Genomic DNA, 15,396 nt, shown 5'->3' with positions numbered 1-15,396 from the left:
ATGTAAAGTAAGACTCAGATGAATTGCCTAGATATAGAGTGCATGGCCACCCTGACTGTCCACCCTACCTTCTGGGGGCCATGTGCGCAAGCAGATGGAGATGAAAGTGGAGGACTTGCACAAGTATGCTGACGAATCTCACCCATGGCAGGGTAAGGGTCTTGACTGCCTAATAATAAATGGTAAGTCTGAGGCTTATCAAATGCAATTCTCAAGGCAAGACTCCTAACAAATTTCCTTCCAGTTCACGTCTGTTAACCTTGGTCTGTCTGCATACGTGTTTCATGAGTCGTACAGATTCCAAACTACAATGCCTTGTTCTGTCTGGTGGTGGGGGGACGGGGGGGGGGGTGGTGAAGCTGCATGTTGCATTGGAGTTTCATCTGATCCGTACAATACTCTGCAGAAATCTGCAGCTTCAGGCAGACTGCCCGCTTTACTTTTTCCCACTGAGCTTAACTGGCAACAGTTCTACAACTATGCTGCTGGTTCACACCTGGTTACCCATGAGAGGAGCACAAATTCATTTACTACTCCCATAAAGCTAAGGTCTGGTACTTCTGGCATTGACCGGCTGGCCAGTTTAATATGTGGGTAATCGATAATGCATTCATGGGTAACAAACTTTCCATTTAAATAACGGTTGTAATTTCAAAATCCAACCACTTGAGGGCGCCATTATAAAACCGCATAACCTATATATGAATAACTTATTCCATATCCCATGCTGGCTATGGGGGCTATCACCTATTTGGATGTGTGATGTCCCAGATATGTATTAACGTAACACATGACAAACTATTGGTGCACTGCATTATTGCACTCCAAGAACTATGCACCACATGTATGGCATATTGCAATGTGCAAACTAAATGCATGTGTAGAACATTGAAGTGCTACGATTCATTTTGAAGGAGAAAATGTCCAGGTAATCGCATTCAGGGAAATCCTTTCAAATGGTGTGGGTAGGTGATCCAAACTGGCGAACTGTTATAATCTAGGCGTCCCCTCCATAACACCTTGCATTTGACTACAGATTAACTTGGATCCTTCCACCTCTGTGTAGTCGCAAGGGATGGACGTTGGCTGGGAGGTAGTGGGGATATGGGGCAGTGTGAGCCCAGATGCATGCTGGCTTAAGCTTGTTTTCAGAGGTCTTGCCAGCTACCTTTTTTTATAAAGGTTTGCAGGCATGCCACTTTCTGGCATTTGTGAAAGCTGCTTGCAGCAGCTGCACCAGTGACCCAAGTGCCTTGTCACATTTTGGTGATTTCAAGTCACTTGCTCACACCGTCCTCCATTAAATATGCTCCAATTTGTATAGAAAAGGTACATTCTAATTTGAAATGGGTTGTACAAAACTGTAATGGACAATCTGAAGGCTGATCTGGTGGGAGGTGCGGGGGGTGTGCTGATAGAAGGGGAAACCTCCCTTCAGATTCAATATCTTTGGACTTGACAGTAGGTGGTGATTGTACTTCATACCCTTTCCACTGTACCTTTTGGGGTGTCCTTTCAAGGACTGCTCGTGGTGTTTTGCCGAGCAGATCATAAAGCTTGCTCCAACCAACCGGGATACTCGTGTGCAGGCCCCTCATGAGAGATTCTGCTCTCAATGACCTGTCCCTTTTGCGGCATGCATTCACTGCCGGGGACGCTTGGCGGGAATAAGGGTGTGATGTATGGAGGAAAGGGAGAATGGAGAAATGACCCCCCCCCCCACTTGTCTCCATACGTTTGCGGGACCATCAATGCATCTTGACAAATGGAAGATGTTTGTCGAGAAAAATAAGTTCAGATCACTTCCCTATGGGGTAGTCGGACAGGTTTTTCAAATCTTCCTGGCCAAACCTCTGATCTGCATGGGAACTGGACTCCAGTGAGAAGTGCTTCCAGAACTGTGTGAAGTCTCTTGATGGCTCCATGCCAGTGAATCCTGGGGGTATCCAAAATGTAAAACCACCTTTGGGTGCTGGTGGCCTTGGCTGCCTGGGTACCAACGGGGGTATTGCCAGAAGTGTCAAACAACCTGAACGTCTCTTACCCATGGTTACATTTTAATGGTCTGCCATATCCAGAACATGCAAGCTTCTCAATCTGAGGGATCCAGGAAAGGCTGGGAGCTCTTGAGATGTAACTGTCATTACCCTACAGAGAAGTCTGCGTGCACAGAACTATCTTATCCTTGATAAATTGTATAAAGGGCTCCTTACGGTGGAGTCTGCATGGAAGACTGCATTCTTAGTAGCTCTTTAGCTAGGCGCAAGGCAGAGCTGCAGAGTGAAATATGTGGAGGTGATGTGTTCAAAGAGCTTGTGTATGAATGCGTTAGTTAGAATTCTAATGTCTGTGCTAATTTCCTTCAACCTTCGAGACCCCCAGCTCTTTAACTGGACTTTAGGACTTTTTAATTTTAACCCTGGAGTGAGTGCCCTTTTTCTCACTACCTCTCGTGTTTTGACCTAATTTGGATTATGTGTTTGTTTTTGGAGTCAAACTCCATAGGCATCTACTTTTTGTATGGTGACACACAGCACCCTCAGTGCAGTGTCACAGAGAAATCCTTTAGATTTCTCGTAAGGTTTAAATACCTTCTCTTGGGTGAACTACAGTTCCCAAGAATAGTAAAGTTAAATTGACTTTACTTACCTTTTCTTTGTGGGTCCAGCACACACCATCCGAGTGCGGGGTTACTTAGTAGCCCCTTTTCCTACCTACTCATGTAACTTTTTTGTATGTTACCCTCACGACTTTAAATGGCTGGCAGTGATTTCATTTTCCTACCATTCAGCCTTTCTACCGCAGACTGAACCCTTTGCTGAAGTATTGCACCTCTGGGTGACCATTCTGTCAAAATGGCCCAGTCTCCTTTTTTCGCCATTTTGTGTTTGAGATATTTGTTGGGTTTTACTTTGCACGCCAAACCAGGTTTGACCCCTTTGTTCATTTGGCCTTTGGCGGGCTTCAGTGCTAAAACCTGCCTCTAGCTCCATTGTCTGGAAGGGCAGGAAGTGAGGGAGGTGCCCGAAACTCCCCTGTCCTTCGTCTCCGGGGAAACCTGAATGCACCAAGTCCTGATTTGGTGGCTGTCCTCCAAAGACACTATGCTGTGAGTGACCGCTAGGCTATGCATGAATGGGCGAAACCTGGTTAAAAGGCTAGGGCTTTGGGACTGAAGACAGTCGACTACTGGGAAGGACATCCCGATGAAGAAACTGAACAAAGCTTGCTGCATCCTCCTGGACTGTTGAACTGCCTGGTGAGGCCCTGCTGCTGTGCTGAAACTCACTTTTCTAATATGATATGATAGGTTATTTATAATGCACTTAATACTCTGAGGTTTCTAAGCGCAGACCCGGGGATCGAACCTGTGTTGCTCCATGTGGTCTTGCTTCCAAGCCGAGCACGTTGCCGCTGAGCTATCCTCTGAGCTAATCGAGCGAATCTCTGGAAGGGACGACTTCTTCCCTCTGGTTAGTGGGACCAACTAACACAGAGACGAACTTTGCTGCTGCAGGAACAGAGTGCCAGGGGTAGAGTAGAAGGTCTGTAGTAGAATGCAACGTCTGTAAGCTGGCCAAAAGCTCCAGGAGTCTCCCTGAGGACCCTCCAGAAGCAGGAGGACCAAAGCTAGTCACCTCACCAGAGTGCAGGAGTGAAGGAAGCCCAACCAGTGTCCAAGATCCACAGTGGTGCTATTTACCGAGGGCTGAAACCGTGAAGTGCTGCTGATCCTAAAAGAGCCCGTAGCTGCCACCGACCATCGAATTGCTGCTGCAGGAGTCCCCAGACGTCCTCACGCTTGTCCCCATGACTGAGGCTCAGAAACCCAGGATCTGCATTGCTGCAATTAGACAGGAGCCAGTTGGACACTTGCTCTATCCAAAGGCACTGTTCTGACTTGGGGTACTTAGTGTCTGTAACTTGAGCTTCTCAGTTGAGATTTGCAGTGGCTGCATTTATAGAGTTGATCTCGGCTCTAACGTTCACAAGTTTGACAGCTTGTGGCCCTACAGTGATTTTACTTCAACAAACTCTAATTTTGTGATGTGCCTCAGCTCCATAGACTTTGCTCCAATTGGCTTCGGCTGTCCTGGCTCCCTGCAGACTCTTCTACTCCATTTGACTTTGATTCTTACTGTCCCTCATAGGTGATGCATTGGTTGTAAACTAATATTTGCTGGGAAAGGTTTTTATCTAGACTTCATTGGAAGATTTAAAGTGCTCACATGCTTTGAGAACCAGTTTAACCTTTCCTTTCTGCAAACCTCAGATTTTACAAAGTATACAAGTGATATATAAATGCCATTACTGTCCTAGTTAATGAAGTCTCCTCAGGGTGTAGGAAGCATCTCTAAAGAGTATCTACTTGCTTTGTGTTTCTGAGTATTTTAAAGGGCATTTGATTGCTACACATTGTCCTTTTTTTAAAGAATGCTGATTTAAAACTGACCGTTAAAAAAAATTATTTTACTAGAAACCTTGTGTAAGTGATATTTGGAAACGTGAATTTTATTGCTACAGCTCACATTTACCCCTCTTGACAAGCCTGGCTGCTCAGTCACTCGAACAACTTGTGTAGTACAGACCTATACCAATAGGTGGTTACCTAATACCTAGAGGACAAGGGCTGTGTAGTCTCCCACAGGGTTACATCAATTCATGCCTAATGAAGAGTAACTAGCAACATGTGAAGATCAAATTGAGGTAAGAGTCGATCGTATGACTAGCATCTAGTTTTATTCCTAAACTGAGACCAGGCCTGAAAGGAAAGTATAACATTGCAGTGAGGCTTGTAGTTGGTGCTGTGCCCCAAAGGTCCGTGATATCTTCCATTTACTGCAGTATTGATTCCTAGTGGTTTCTTGGCAAGCTTCCTGAAGGATGGTCCAGTTTTCCTTCTGTTCTACATTCACATAGACTCTAGGTTCTTGGGAAACTGAGAGCGTAAGGTAAGCGCAAAGTTCTACTAAGCCTGTCCCTCTTCACAGAGGGTTCAGGACAAGAGGAAGGATCAGTTTTCACCACTCAGTTATGTTCAATATATAGCATTTCTTCTGCAATTAAGAGGTTGTTTGCTAAGTCCTACAATTCTGCGCTCTCCTGAACTGGTGGACGGCTCTGCCCAATAATGGGATTGGAGGTAAAGGGCATAGAAAAACAATCTTCCAGGGGAGCAGAAAAGGGTCTCCCTTAAATTAAGTGCCAGAGACTCGTACATCAAATATTAAATATTGTGCTTTCAGAATATCAGGGGAGGGCTGTCAATTTGAAAAAGTCCTATATTAGGCCCCTGTTGAGTTACCACTCGTAGATGGTGTTGGTCATTCTGCACAGCACATCTGCAAGCTTACAGCAGCCTGATTATTCTGCTATGGCCAACACACTGTGCTCCTGTAGATATGGCTCAAAATCTTGAAGGGCTGGCAACATGGCCTTCAGCTTCCTTTTGTGCAGACTAGAGGTCATATGCTTAGAAGGCTGGCTGTGATGCTCCACGCTGACTAGTACTCATCCATTCTGCTAGGAAGGGTCCAAAGTAGGAGTTCAAACTGAAGATGGATTTCTTAAATTGGAGTTGAGGAGCTCAAGTCCCAAGGTGGCTGGCACCAGGGCCAATTGGGTCTGGACATCCTGCTTCCAGTGACTGCAACTGAAGCAGTGTCCATCTCTTGCGTAGCCTGGCAATGAGGATCACCAGGACACAAGAGGATTGGAGGTCGAAGTCTCTGGAGAATCGGAACATGAAGGGCGGGGGGGAGGCTCTAAACCTGTTGCAAAAACATGATCAAATTCACCCCATCACTGGGGGGGGCGGCAGTTGGGGCTTCCCATTCCAGGTGTCCCGCACGAGTATGGCACTGGGGGGGTGGGAGGGGTGGGGTTGAGATGAGATACTTCAAATTGAGACCAGTGCAAATCTCAGTTCAAAAACTATCCCCATAACCTTGATGCCTGAAATGGAGAGGAAGCCCTCAGCAGCCAGTCATCTAGGTAAGGGTATCTGGATGCTCTCCTTCCATAGCATGGCTGTGAGCAGGCCTTTGACAGAATCATGGTGAGGCCAAAGTGGAGGACCATGTACTGGAGGCTTTCAGAGCCCATGGAGAACCTCGAACTAGCAGGCCAAATGAGGATATGCGCACGGCCACCGCACATCAATCCCTTTTATGCAGGAAGGGCAGAATCTGTGCTGTTGTCATATTCTTTGAGCAGGTAGGAGGCACTAGCATAGGCTGAGAATTGGCCTTTTACTCACGTTTAGGAATGGAATTGGAGGCTTTTCTCTGACCTGGGGCCCCCTCCGCTGCTGAGATCCAGTAGCTTGCCATCAGGCGGAAAAGAGGAACCAGCGGGAGAGGGAGTTTGAAACTGTCAGAATTCAGGGCCTGAAGGGATCTCGGGTGATGGGCATCAATTAGTCCTCATGATCACCTAACCTAATGCAGTAGTGAGGTGGGACATCTGCACTTACTGCTTTGTCTTGTGGATGGTGAATGGTGAGTTGGGGGACAAGGGGGGGGGGGGGGAGAGTCCAGTCCTGGTTGGGACCACCAGCAGACCAGACTTGCTGCATTTTTCTGTCCTAGGAGTGCTGCTGGAACCTTCCCGCCTTAAGGGCAGAGAAGGATGGCGTTTTGGTTTTGATGGCGGTTAAAGATTTGGGCACAAGCATGGTCAGGATTTCCCTTCAAGTTCTTCTGTTGTGGCATGGAACGGCACAATTCCATCAAAGGGAAGGTTCAGCCCCATCTCTTGAGCATCCTGAAACTGCATAGTACTTTTTAGCCATGCGTGTCGGATGTCTGAACTGATGCACACCTTTTAGAGGTGGTCTATAAAACGTTTTCAGCTGCCACCAGCATATCTCCCACTGCAATCTTTGCCTTGGCACCTTCAATAAATTAATCCATGCTGCATGGCTGTCCCTTCCTAGGGACGAGACACTTTTTCACCAGGAAAACCTTCTCCCCCCTTTCAATTTCAGTGTGCAGGGGTGCGGCCCTGGTAGCATGCGCTACCCTGACTCCACCCTCCAGTGCCACACCTCAGTCACCTTTTCTGCGTCGACAGGAAAGGGCCAGTCTCACCAGCGCTCCTGGGTTTGACTTTGGCCATGTAATACCACATGCTCTTCCCCGGATATTTCTTATCTTTTTGTCTTCTTTCTTGCCATTCAGGTAATTGGTCCTCTGGCGCCACGCTCCTCACTGGCGCATGCCGACTTCAGCGGGCTTCAGCAGGTGTCTAGCCTGCAAGGGACTCTTCCCTACGTCCAACCCCCACACTTTTTTGCCTCCGCTGTCTTGGCCCTGACCACGGCTGGGAGGGTTGTACCGCATGCGATCCACTGATTCCATGTGCACTGAAGAACAGGCTAGCTAGGTGGAGTGAGCTCTTCGAAAGATTACCTCCAGAGGACTTGAAGAACTTCGTCAAACAGATCGAGGCCGAAGGGAGGGCCACTGTTTTAACATCGCACCCCGTAAGGACGACTCCTTCCCAAGGAAGCGTCTGAGCAGGAGGAACCTCTCCGGTTCTCACACCAGTGCACATTCCGAGGCTAGTCCAGCTACCGGCCTTACGGCCAAGGGGTCAGTAGATCCTTCCAGAAGTAATGGTGAGGGACCGCAAGGTTCTTTTACCAGGTACACACCCGAGAGACAACACCCTAATACTGGCCAAGTCTGGGGGTGCCTCCACGCAGCAATGCCAGCGACACTGCCAAGGGTAATACGCATTCCAGGCCTGAGGTGCAGGGTAGGTCTTTTGCTCCACCACCGAGTCTTGGAGGAGCCCGGGGGGCCAAGCACCACCACTTTGGCATATACAAATTGCGCTCCGGCTCCAGCAGCCCCCACCCACTCCGTCAATATCACCTGCCACTTCTTCTACCTCTTCTGCCTCAGACTGGTTCTTTGAAAGGTTCCTGGCACTTATGCAAACCCCTCAGATGGGGGCCATCCTGCAGGATGCAGTCGGGGACTTGCTCCCTCAGGTCACTCCACCTGCGCCCATAGCCACTCTTCCTATGGCTCCGGCACCCCTGTCACCAGTGCTGCCCCTACCGATTCCAGCTTCCCTGCCTCCCACAGCACAGGCTCTGCAGCACCCTCTGGCTCTGGTCTCCACACCGCAGCCCACGGCGCCTAGCATTCCTCTCCCTGCTCCGGACCAGCAGGGTGCCAGCAGGACACCCTGGTGGACCCAGATGACGAGGAGGTGGACCCTGACACGCCGTCGTCCGTTAAGGCCTTCCATGAACCGCTTGCAGGTTTGGCAGAATATTTGGGCCTTGGATCCACTCTTGCTGTTGGCACACCCTCAACCGCACTTGTCGATCACTGCGGCGTCGCTCTACTCTATGCCTCAATCGTCCTCTGCCACCTTGTCCTCGGCGCTGCTAGGCAAGGCAGAGAAGATCTTGGAGGCATACCGGAAGAAGCTGTACTGAAACGCCTCTACACCTGCGTCAATCCAACACGGATGCCAGGCTGGCAGCCGTTCACCAAAGGCTTTGTCTGGAAATGGCAGATTTCCTTCCAGAACTTACGGTGCAAAGCCAGGCACGCTTCAAGGCTGGCCTCGGAGAAGCGAAGCTGGTAGCGCAGGACATCATGGAGTCTACCATGGCCCACATCGATACCTCTGGCTGGCCATATGCATCCCTATGGGCATGAGAAGGACTGCCTGGCTTTGGGCTATTAAGTTTAACCCTGATGTCCAGGAACGCATACTGGACCTTCCATTTGATGGTAGGGACCTCTTTCACTCTACCAATGAGGAATTGGATAAAAAGAACCACTCGCAAACTGTAGTCTTTATCCTAACAAAGGCCACACCCAAGGTCTATACCCAGTCGCATTAACGCTCTGATAAGGGGTGGGCTTTCGGCGGGTTCCAGGGCTTCCAGGAACTGAGGTCTAGGTAGTCTGACCGCTCTGAGTCGGCACTGGTGCAGACAGAGGGTCGGGGGGAGGGGGGTAGGGGGCAAGGGCTTTTTTCAGTTCCCCTCCGCAGCAGCAGCTTTGGAGGGAACAAAAGCATGACGCATCCCTTCAGGTCCCTGTGTCTCTGGTGGGGGGGCAGGCTTGCCTTTCACATGCAATTTTGGCACCAGAACTTTTCGGACACCTTGATCCTCTCGGCGGTGTTAGGCAGAAACCTGTGCAGTTCCCTTAGGGACCACTGCAAAAAGTTTAAGACTACAGGAGTAAGCGGTAAACCCAATTTGTAGCAGTCTGCACCACCCTGATTTACCTGGTAGCTGTGGCTGAGCAGTCAGACTTCTCTCAAGAAGAGTTAGGCAGTATATAGAGTATACACAATAGGGCTAAAAATACAGTAGAACAAGCAAACCATGACCAGAGCTTTGGTATATAATTAGTTATTTAAAAAACCACTCATGAAAATACACTGGCACTAATTTATCAAGCAAGTTCAAACAGTCACTATAAGGATATACACCTCCCTAGTTAGTTATTCGACAAGTCTAGGTTAAGACACCACTTATTTAGCAAAACAGAGGTGAGCGTGTAACCGTAGATGGCACTCCAATAATTCATTTAGAAAGGGAGAGAAAAGGCAGAGTAGGAAAATACAGTACCAACACTTTTAAGAAACCACAGCAAGTCAAGAGCAGGGTCTACTGTAGAGCCAAAAGTTCATAGGCCAGGCCCACTCTTGGAGAGAGCAAGGCAGAATGTGCCCAAGATCACAGTGGAAGTGCACTCAGTCTTTGCAGAAAAGTCAAAAAGAGGTTGGATCAGTTCAGAAAGGTAAAGTTAGCAGGTCTGAGGTCAACCCAGTGAGAAAGTCAAGGATTTACAGGACACCTTGGACAATCTGTTGCAAGGGAGACCAGGCGGGACACAGTACCTGAAATGGTGTGAGAGCTCCAGCGGTGGCAGTTGTTCCTGGCAGCGGGTGCAAGTCGTGGCTTCGACCAGAGGAAGTGATGATCTCTACGAGGAATAAAGCTGGAGGTCGTTGCACTGCCAGGGAAGAAACCAGCCGCAGAGTTCCCGATTAAAAAGTACAACCCTTTTATTCGCGGTAGTGGTGAAGCGTGGCTATCCAGCCGCCAGGGTGCTTGGCACGGGCGATTCGACCACGAGACGTCCAGGAAGGCGAAAAAGGCAAACTGGTTGGTCCCACCAGCTCAAAGGGAAGAAGATTCTCCTGGAAGATCTCCTCTCTCGTCCGGAAAGTGGTGAGTTCGTACAGCAGGGCTCCACTGGTGGTGGTGTAGATGGCTCAGCTTCTCCCCTCTTCGGATTCTTTAGGTCCTGTGGCGACTTCTGAAGTTCCAGTCCCCAAAGCCCTGCTTTTATGCAGAAAAACCCCCATTCAACAGCCTAGCTGTCACTGAAACGTGCTAAGTGGTGAGCCAGGCGGCTCACCACTGGGCCATCACACGAGTGCGACTTGAGTTGGCAAGTCAGTCCAGGGTGCCTAATCCCCCACCCACACATCCTGTAGACCCCAGACAGAGTGGCACCATTTGGAGGGCTTCAGTGGAGAATTCCACCAAAAAAGTTTCAGAGGTGAACACAAACGCCATTTTAAAACCGAGTCCTGGCAAAAAGACCCAACCGGGGAATAAATATTGAATAAATAACCCGGCGGTATCTTTAACATTGCACCAAAAAGTGGTGCGTTTAAAGTCCATGAGAAAATCCCATAAATATTCCGGTGGAATATTTCGCATTATATCCACTGCCACCAGCCAGACTAGACAAGGGGGGGACTGGACAGTGTCCCCTTGGAAAACAGACCCAGGGGCAATCTAATTACCCCTACCAGTACTTCCACAATATGATGGTTTTGTACTGCTTCTGTTCACAGTTTGAGACTAGTAAAGCCAATGGTGACTTTACATGCCCTGGGAGACAGTAGTCAGTCCCAGGGTATGCAGTCTATGTTTGGGGGTCACTATGACACCCCTGTGTTACTGCACTGAGGGTGCTGTGTAACACACATACCAAATACACATGAAGCCCTATGGAGTAAAAGACCCCATAAAACACATTTACAGTCAAAGGACATTCTAAAATCATGCCTAAGAGTGGGAGAAAGAGTCTCACTCTTAGCAGGAGAAAAAATAAACCCCTAAAATCCAGCAAAGCTGCTGGGGGACTCACTAGGTTTGGGAAATTTAGCCTTAACAGAGAATTCTCCCTAACACGCGGTATCCTTGGGGTACCGCCACCGGTCCCTCCCGCAGATTGGGATGGAAACTGTTGGCGGAGATTCAGTCGCTCGGCGACAGCCAGGCAGTGGAAGTCCCAGCCTCCCAGAGAGGATTTTCACCAATACGAAAGAACCACCAGGCCGGGCCTGAGTTGTGCTGGACCTATCCACCCTCAACCTCCTTCAGAAATTCATGGTTACTCCAGCACTCATTGCGGAGATGCTAGACAGGGGAGACTGGATGTGCTCCCTTGATCTGAAGGATGCTCATCTACACATCCCGAGTTTGGCAGCCGCATCGCTCCTTCCTGCGCTTCAGGATCATGGGCTGTCATTGCCAATACAAGGTGCTACCCTTTGGCCTCAACTCAGCACCCAGAGTATGCACCAGAATCATGAATGGGAGTGGCAGCCCTCCTCCCAGCCCAGGGCCACCACGTCTACTAGTACCTGGACGACTGGCTTGTCAGGGTGAGATCACTGAGGTGATCAACACCTCCGCACTGATGACACACTCCACGACCTGGGGTTTACGATCAACCTCAAATCTCAGCTGCAGCCCTTGCAAAGCCTCACCTTCCTGGGCTCATCTTGGATAAGAGCTCTGAGATGGTCTTTCCCTCTGAGGACAATATTATGGCCATCAAGAGAGCCACTACTCGCTTCCTTGCCAGAGAAGTGACCTCGGCCTGGTGGTATCAACACATAGCAGTGCCACACATGAGACTCAACGAGGAGATTGCAGCTGCACTTCACATCCTCATGGAATCCGGAGAAGGGCTCCCAAGCGGAGCCGGTCAGCATCCCCCTTCTCTCCACGTGGACCTCACGTGGTGGTTCAGGCACTGCAACCTGTTGATGGACAAGCTCTTACGGCAGCTGACCCTGCAGGTCACCATCACGAAGGATTCCTCCCTGGAAGGCTGGGGGTCACCCTGGACAGCCAGAGCGTCCATGGAGTTTGGACCCGGCAGGAGTTTCGTATCAACTGGCTGGAGCTCAGGGCCATCTGGCTGGCTCTTAGTGCTTTCCTTCCGCTCATTGGGGGCAAGACAGTCGTCCTCCAGACCCACAACTTCACCAGCATATACTATGTCAACAAGCAGTGATCTCAGGTCCCCGCCATTGTGCTGCCTACTGGTCAGCATGTGGGAATGGGCCCTGGAGAAAATCTACCTCGCGGCCATCCACCTCCTGGGGGAGGCCAACTTTTAAGCGGACAGGCTCAGCAGACTGGGAGCGACAATTACAAATGGCAATTGAACAAACCGGTGCTTCTGGAGGTCTTCAGCCGATGGGGACATCCTCAAGTGGATCTGTTTGCTTCCTGGAGCAACAGGAAGTGGCAACTGTTAGTGTCCTGGCAGGGCCCATGCTCCCTGAGCGACGTTTTACAGATACGGTGGGACGGCATGACAGCCTATGACTTTACTCCCACACCCCTGGTTCACAGGGTAATCCGCAAGATAAAGGAATGGTGTCACCTCAGCATCATTCTGAAAGCTCCATGTTGGCTGGCGAGACCGTGGTTCTCCGAACTGCTCAGCCTTACGAACAGACCCCCCCCATCCCCCATACACCTTCCGATGGGGCCAGACCACAGCAGGGGGAGCGAGGGGGGGGGGGCAGGGTCATCTACCCCAGTTAGCTCTCAGCGTGGTTCCTGAGCAGGTCACTCCAGCATCTGCGCATATAACAGCTAACCTGGCAATCATTCAGGGTGCCAAGAGCAAGGCTACCAGGAGCCAATACAAGAGTAAATGGACTAGGTTCTGTCATTGGGCGGTCTCGAAGATTGACCCCTTTACGTGCATATTGGATGTGCTCTCCTCAGCACATCTCGCGCACTCAGGAGTACATGTGGACACATGTTGCACCATCTGTCAGCCATTGGGGCCTACAGAAATTTGGAGGAGGAAGTCTTCTCATTGTGCAACCCGATGGTCAAACATTTGGCGGGCCTATCCAGGCTCTACCCACCCATCAAGAAGCCACACCCTGTGTGGGACCTCAATGTGGTGTTGGGCGCCTTGACGCACAAACCCTTTGAGCCAATGTCTGCGGACATCAGGCTGGTGTCTATTAAAACATCTAAGTGTGCCCCCACCTCCGTGCGCAGAGTCAGCGAGATCCAGGCTCTGGTGACCTCAGAACCCTATACCACCTTTCACAGGGATAAGGTGGTCCTGCGGACACACCCCTTGTTCCTACCAAAGGTACCCTCCGCTTTCCATCTAAACGAGGAAATACTCTTACTTATGTCTTTTGCTGACCCGAAGGACGAGGCTCCGAATATTGCACTGTCTGGATGTTGGGCGTGCTCTGATTCTATCTGGACTGGACCAAGGGCTTACGCAAGGCGGACGCACTGTCACCTTTGGTAGATCTAGGCCCGGGTATCAATCATCCAAGGCCTCTATTGCATGCTTTAGTGGTTGCAGCCATCAGGGAGGCTTATGAGGGGCAGCACAAGCCACTGCCGGTTAACATTCACGCCCACGCTATCGGGGCCATGACCACGGCCATTGATTTCCAACGTCCGGTTCTGTGGCAGGTCATCAGGGCGGCCACCCCTTCAGCTTTCTGTAAGCATTACTGTTTGGATGCTGGCTCAAAGTCAGACGTGGCCTTCGGACAGGCGGTTCTAAGGAACCGATTTGCTTAAGGAGGATCTCCTCTCCACCCTGGGGCTACATTGTAATCGCCCATGCAGTATGGAGTAAAGGGGACTGGGACGCAAGAGTAATTGTTAGTCACCGTAGTGACTAACATACTCTTAGTCCTTAGTCCACTTTCCTCCATATGTCTCACCATCCTCCCTCCCTGCCCCCAATGCTGGTGTCCATTAGGTAATGTTAAATATTGTCGACGTGTCAATGGGGAGTGAGGGTAGCGCATGCTCCCAGGGCTGCATGCCTCTAAATTTAGAGGGGGAAGATTTTTTTCTGGTTAATAAGGTTGTCTCCCATCCCTAGGAAGGGCCGCCCATGCAGTATGGAGGAAAGGGTACTAAGGATTAAGTGTACGTTGTTACATGCTTCAAGAATGCCTTCAGTATTTGCCTTGCAGAGTTGTAATGAGGAATTGCCGTAATGCTTTACTTCATTCGCAAGATCTTTTTCAGGAGAAAGTGAGCATGCTGCTGTGTGGATCACAAGGACACCGTGACAACTGAACCTGCAGGTAACTGGGGCTAAACAAAGCTTCTCCAAAAGCCAAGATTTGTCGTCCCAGCATTTTGTGGAAGTTGTATGGGGTTTATTGATGCCCTCAAGTTGCGTTTCATAGGGACCCTGTCGGTGGTTTACACAGTTGTGCTGAGGCTAGCACACCAGTCTCGAGTGATACTGGTTCTGGCAGTCCAAGAAACTCAACCCTCTTTGAATCTTTTCATGGTAGACTGATGGGTGACTTGTTTTCATCTTCCTGAATGGACAGAGTGATCCTGGGAAGAGCAGACTCTCTCCCTAGAGAAAGTGCTGTCCGAGCCTGTTGGGTAAGAATTGATGCAGTCACACTGTGTGACTACACAACACGTATCTGCTTGATATTTGGTTACCCACATTTTGGTATAGGTCTGTACTACACAAGTAGTGTGACTGAGCAGTCAGGCCCATCTCAAGAGGGGTAAATCTGAGCTGTACAAATAAAATCCATAAATACAAGTAACACTCAAGGTTTCTGTTATAAATAGTTATTACTTTTATGTCCCGTCCCATTTCCTCCTTCCAAGGGACGGGAGACGCAACTGTTTTCACCAGAAAAAACCTTTCTCTTTAAATTTAGAGGCACGCAAGGGGTGTGGCCCTGGGAGCATCCGCTGCCCTCTGGTGCCATACCACAGTCCCCTTTTCCACATCGACGGGAACGGGCTGAATTCACCAGCGCTCCTGGGTTTGGCTTCGGCCATGTAATTCCACGCACGGATACTGTCTTTGTCTTTATCGTTCAGGTGCTAGGTACTTGGGCATCACGCTCCTCCCTGGCGCCTATCGACTTCTGCCGGGTTCAGCAGGTGTCCATCCTGCAACAGGCTCTTTCCAACTAAAGACCCCCACGCCCTCTGCCTACGTTGCCTTGGCCCAGACCACAGCTGGCAAGCTTGTACCCTATGCAACGCGCTCTCCACGAGTTCTCTGAAGAACAGACTAGCCAGGTGGAGGGAGCTCTTCCAGAGATCGCCGCCAAAGGACCTAAAGGACT

The 15,396-nt window shown here is 49.9% G+C and overlaps 1 protein-coding gene and 1 long non-coding RNA gene across 6 annotated transcripts in view; one reads left to right on the top strand and one right to left on the bottom strand.

Moving 5' to 3' along the window:
- The window catches only part of LOC138580431 (uncharacterized), a 624,618-nt gene that overhangs the window by 284,705 nt on the left and 324,517 nt on the right, over positions 1 to 15,396 (bottom strand). The window lies entirely within an intron of this gene.
- Positions 1 to 15,396, top strand: part of LOC138580430 (filamin-A-like) — a 456,077-nt gene that overhangs the window by 254,610 nt on the left and 186,071 nt on the right. The gene's annotated exons all lie outside the window — the stretch shown is intronic.

Source organism: Ambystoma mexicanum, chromosome 3p (genome assembly GCF_040938575.1).
Source record: "Ambystoma mexicanum isolate Mex_15411 chromosome 3p, UKY_AmexF1_1, whole genome shotgun sequence".
NCBI classification, from domain to species: Eukaryota; Metazoa; Chordata; class Amphibia; order Caudata; family Ambystomatidae; genus Ambystoma; species Ambystoma mexicanum.
The sequence above is the reverse complement of the archived record's forward strand: the minus strand, read 5'-3'. Positions and strand labels throughout refer to the sequence as shown.